This window comes from Phasianus colchicus, chromosome 3 (genome assembly GCF_987193195.1).
Source record: "Phasianus colchicus chromosome 3, bPhaCol1.hap1.1, whole genome shotgun sequence".
Taxonomy (NCBI): domain Eukaryota; kingdom Metazoa; phylum Chordata; class Aves; order Galliformes; family Phasianidae; genus Phasianus; species Phasianus colchicus.
In genome coordinates, this window is record NC_143438.1 from 69856025 (window position 1) to 69862358 (window position 6334).

Here is a 6334-nt window from a genome sequence, read left to right on the forward strand (position 1 = left end):
AACTAATCTCTGTCAAGATCAAACTCTGAATCACACCAATATGATATCTGGTGAAACAATTATCACCCATTCCATCTCAGTTTACTGGTGCAATACAAGAAATAGAAGAATGGTAAAGTTTGAGTTGTAAGGGACATTTAAAGATCATCTAGTCCAACATCCTTTTCACAGGCAGGAATAGCTTCACTGTTTCTTCAGACAATCAATATCAGGACTAGGTGTTGCAGAAAATATGTTATCATTCATAGATGTTTTTGAAAATCAGAGAAATTAGTCATTTTGGCAAATAGAATTAAATTATTTTGTATAAGGAAAAACTGTGCCTTCCAGTACAAAAGGAGAAAACATGTTGACAAAGAATGCTGCATTTTGGAACTTATTGTAAGTCTGAATCTTAATGGCATAGAGAGTAGAAATCACTCTGCCATGAGAAAGATTTGGAGACGGTCACCATGAAGTGCATCTGTTCTGAATCACAGAATTGCAGAATTGTAGGGGTTTGAAGGGACCTCTAGAGATCAAGTCCAACCCCTCTTCTCAGAGGTAAGCATCCAGACAGGTCGTGAATATCGCCAGAGAAGGACACTCCACAGCTTCTCTAGGCATCTTGTTCCAATGGGATCCCACTCCCACAATAAAGTTCTTCCTTGTATCAGTATAGAACTTAAAGTGTTTCAATTTGTTCTTTCCCTTGCTCTATTGCTGCATGCCACTGAATAAAGTCCAACCCCACTGACTTGATTCCCACACTTTAAATATTTATAAACAATCATGAAATTCCTACTGAGTATTCTCTTCTATAGACTGAAGAGTCCCAAGTCTCTCAACTTTTCACCATAAGGGAGATGCTCCAGGTCCCTAATCATCTTTGTGTCCTTCTGCTGGACTCTCTCCAGTAGTTCCCTGTCTTTCTTGAACTGAGGAGTCTAGAACTGGACACAGTACTCCAGATGCGGCTTCATGCAGAGTAGAGGGGAAGGATCGTCTCCCTCGAACATCTGGCCATGCTCTTTTTAATGAGCCCTAGGATACCATTGACCTTCTTTGCCACAAGGCTATACTTCTGACTCATGGCCAACAAGATGTCCACCAGGACTTCTAGATCCTCCTCTGCAGAGCTCATCTTCAGCAGGTCACTCTCTAACCTGATGCACACAGTTTATTCCACCCCAGCTGCAAGACTCTACACTTGCTCTTCTTAAACCCCATCAGGCTTTTCTCTGCCAAACTCCTCAGCCTGTCCAGGACTTGTTGAATGACAGCACAGCCTTCTAGTTGTCAGTAACTATTTCCAGCTTCGTATCATCTACAAACTTGCTGAGAGTGGACTCTATCCCTTCATCCAGGTCACTTATGAAGACATTGAAGAAGATTGGACCCAATACCAATTTTGCTAATTACAGACCTCCAATCAGGCTCTGTGCCTCTGAAGACAACATTCTGAGCTCTGCCAATCAGCCAGATCTCAATCCATCTCACTGTCCACTTATCTATTCCACACTTCCTAGATTTCATTACAAGGATGCTATGGAAAACAGTTTGAAAGACCTTGCCAAAGTCAAAGTATACAACATCTACTGCTCTCCTAAGAGAAGTTTTAAATCAGGACTTAGGTGACTTCTGCCTCTTGATATACACTTTGCTAGCTGTAATCTGAAAAAGACTAGAGAATTCAAAAAGATTTTCAGGCAGGAATTGGAGGGGCTATGGCATAAACTTTGCAAGTTTCTAGTGACTTTGATTGAATTTTTTTAGGGAACATTTCTGTTAATGTTATTAAATTAAAGTTTACCCCCACAAAATGATAACAAATTTGTGAAACTGCATTTAGAAAGGAATATTCAGAACCATATTTGTATTTCTATATCAACTTTCTAATCTTTTCTTCCTTATATGTCAGTATGCGTCAGTTCACAGGGGAGAAGGGACAGAGGACAGGCTCCTGATTTTCGTATTTGTTCTATTACTTCTATGTGAAGGTTCAGTTCCTGAAATTATTACTATTTTAATTTAAAAATGAATATTTATTTATTTACTTGTGATTAGACAATAAATCAATTTATAGAATTGGTTATTAAACACTAAAACTATTTTCTTTCCCCAGCATATTTTACGGAATTTGGTGTGCTTATTAGCACCGAAATATGGTAGTGGAATACACATAGTGTTTGATAGATAGCTAGTCTTGTCTGGAAACACTATCTAAAGTAAAATATAGTTTTCTGTATTTATACATTTACAAAGTGTATATTTATGAATTGTATATTTATAAAATGGCTTTAATTTCAAAATAGTCAAGAAGAAATAAAAAATCACAGACCTACCTGCAAAGATTCTTTCTGCAAATTTGTGAACAGTTGAGAGAAAACACTTAGTTTGTCACTTCAAAGAAACAGAAGCCCTTGTGATTATGCTTATCTTTCAAATTATTAATAAACATTATCAACAGATACCTTGGCCTACAAAAATGCCTGCATTATTCAATGGAAACTGTGGGATTTTGTGGACATATATAGATGCCATTAAGAAGTGTGAAGTGGTACTTTTAATTATGACAGGGTAAATTATGGAGGTTAAATACAGAATACGAGTTGCTCATTTGACAGTGTAAAGAAAAAAAAAACAAAAAACATGCAGTATCATGTTTCTTTCACAAGGCTTGGTGACTGACAAGATTCTAAAATCCAGTGGCTGTCTTTCTGCTGTTGAGTAGAAGAATCTGGAAATACATTACCACCTATACCCATTTTATTCTTCATGCCAAAGTTATTCCATCTTTACTAGCAAATGCCTTGTGAAGGCACTGGAAAGCTGTACTAAAAAGTATGGGGCAAATATAAGAAGACATAGACATTTTAAGAATTTCCAAAAATGTTCTTGAATGTCCTCCTTGCAAAGCAATTTCAGGCTCCTGATAATCTTCATGACAGAATTGGGCTAAGCAAAGTTGGCTATAGAGATTGCAATCAGATCAAGTTGTGTTTCAAAGGACTGACATAACTCTTACAAAACAATTTGCTGAAGATTCTGAGGATTCTGTTTTCCATGGGAAACATAGTAGTATCTACTGTCCGTGGTGGCAGAAGTGACAGAGGCAGGAGACCCTACTTGCACCCCAGCAAGAATGCTGCTTTTGCAGATCAGTGCACAATGGAATCCAAAGCTGAAAGTTGGCAGCATGTTGCACGAGGTCAGCTGGCTGCATACAGTGAAGGGAAGGAAATCAGGACTGCAAATGGTTCAGAGGTGCAAATGTCCTTTGAGTAACACAGTCATGTATGTGGAACTGTGGCCATTTCTTTTGTTTTTTTTCTGGTCAGTTTCTCAGACTGAAAACTTGGTAGTCTTTTCTATGAAAAATGGCAAGTGAAAAACAGATCTATTATGCTTAGTTGTTTCTAACAGTTGATCTAGACAGCTCTGACTCATTCATTCTCATATGCACTGTGCACACACCCACTGCATACTGGCTGAACACTACCATAACCTTGCAGTCATTGCAGTCATGTCTTTAATCAATTTTTACTGTGCTTACTGCTTGATATTGAAATGCAAACCAACTTAATATGGGTTATTAAAAAACAATTTCAGTGTAAATTAAACAGCTTCTACACTTTAAACACTTTTATGAAATCAGACTATGGCCATTTTCTTTGAGTGTGTAGACTCATCTCTCAGTGCTCTATGTACAGGGACTGGTTACTACTTTAAGTAATACTTTTAGTTGAAATTTAGACCTGTTTAAATGTGACTTGCTATGCTCAACATTATTGGTTAGAGATAAACCTCATTTTCTTGGCATCTTTTAATGATGTGTAAATTTTGGGACAAATCCTCATTTGCAATGAGCTAAATAATGAAAGTACATTTTCTTTACAGATATATATCTATATGTAAACATCTGATTTAAACTAATAAAGAATGTGTGATTTTGAAATTCTCTATTAATGTGCTCACAGAACTATGTGTGTACATTTATCTGTTTATATCCATATAACAGATATTTTATATGCTTCTTGTATATGTATTACATATGTATGTATAAATATATAAACATATATTCATGTATGTGCACACATATATGTATACGCACATTTGCATGGTTATCCTGTTCCCCATCCTAGAAAAGAGATTTTATGGATCCTCAGATATTTAATTTAAAAAACTGGAAATGCAACCACATGTTCATCAGAAGAATTAAAGTACAGATGAGAAGAATGATTTGTTGGATTTTAAGATATGTCTTTTTGTCAGTTTTGAGACTACAAATGTTCTGTTTACAATTTGCTTTTAAGCTGGGAAAGTCTGTTCAAACATCTGGTACTTCATGCATCCACAAAGTACTTGGAAGGACTATACAATATGACCTCAGACCATACAGCTATTACAGATACTCGACTCAATGTTTCAATGTCTGTTGTAAGATTTCATCAGCAGTGCTGCTTTGGTGCTATTGTTAGGGAGTGAATTTGAAAGGGATTGAATTTGTTTCAGATGGCCTATTGGGCTGGTAACTTATAAATTAAGTGGTGTTTTAATTCTAAATAATTTCAGTTGTTCAAATATTCTCATGATAAACCAGGTTCTATTAACCTTATACAAATCAAATAATCTTTTGTCTACAAGGAACTCAGGTGACATAAGCAAGATCTTCATGCAGCCAGACACAATTTCATTGGTACAGAGACCACAGCTCTTGTGTAACTTGTAGGTGGATTAAAGAGGGTGAAAGATTCTTGTATTTTCCTAATCTTGTTCTGTAGTCCATCTTGTCCATTGAATCATACCATCATAGCATCATAGAATCATTTGAGTTGGAAAAGACTTTTAAAGGTCATTTGGTCCAGTTTACCTGCAATGAACAGGAACACCTACAGTTAAATCAGAGCCTAGTCTGACCTTGAAAGTCTCCAGAAATGGTGCATCCACCATCCTATCACCATCATTCTGGAAAACATCATTTTGGCTTTCTTTAGTCCTGCAATCTATACAGTATCTATTTTCACATGTCTAGGTATCCGATTCTTACAGACTTCTGCATAATTCATCTAGCAAACAGTACCATTCTTTCCCCAGCCAGAAACCTCCCCAAGGATTCTACTTATCTTGTCTTTAAATGACAAAAATATATTTTTTCCATTATCACTACAACACTTTATTTTACTGATTTCTCCATAATGTTATTGCATAGTTTTGCTGATCACTATTGTGAGTACGTTACTTTTCTCCTCAATTTCCTATAGTTCCCACTTTCTTACAACAAACATGTTTTTGCCTTTGTTTCCAAGTTTCTTTATGGTCCTTCTTCACCTTGAGCCTTACTTCTTACAGCTTGAGATCTTGAGAGGCTGATTCTTGTGTCTGTCTAACCCGCAGCAATATCTTCTGCCATTCCTGTGATTTTTAGACCATGCTTTTCTGCTTTCAGCGTCCTCTATGCTTTACAATAGTTCATATGGATATCATGTTACCCTCCCCATGTCCCTGTTATAGAACTTAACACAGCTGGGTGGTTTGCAGAAAATCCTCATGACAACAGTGCTTCAGAGTGCTCTTCCCTATTTCTTATCCCGTTGAACACTATTGTTTAATGGCTTCTTTGTCTTACCTTGTCAGTATCCTTGAGCTTCTTCACAGAAACCAGAAGTAAGCACAATTTTTCTGTTTCATGTACAGCACCAAACACAGAAATCTCTAATCTTTAACTGGAATTCCAGGGGTATGACATAGTAGAGACTATAAATTTTAAAAACAATTTCTTGAAAGTGAAAGGAAAATTAACTCCTGATGCATGTAGAGAAAATACCATTTTGCTGACATGCTTTATGAATCACACAGCTACTGAATTTATTTCTGCATCCTGAGCTGCTTAAGTCTTTTCAAACAGATTTGTTCCTGAGGCTAATTGAGCAGATGCTCTTTTTTCAACTAAAATTAAAAAATATCTTTCATGTATTTGATCTTCTCAATTCACTGTAAGAGCCTCACACTGATCTATTTGTCAAATTTACATTTCAGAAACTGATTTCTTAGTTAAAAAATAACATTTTACCAATTTACTTCATATAATAGCTTGTTAGTTTATTCTTTTAAAATTTCTAGATTACCACATATGACTCTAACTCTAGAACTGAGAGTCTCAAATTCTATACTATTACCATCTTCACGTAATTTTTCACTTTATGCAAATTTTTATAAAATTAAAACTTTTAAATTTTCCTTTTGAATATACTGTTGAGTAACCATATATATATATATATGTATTTCTTATCCCATTACATTTTTTTCTTTGCTTATTTTGCTTATTGGAGGGGCTTTTGAGTGATGTGTGGTA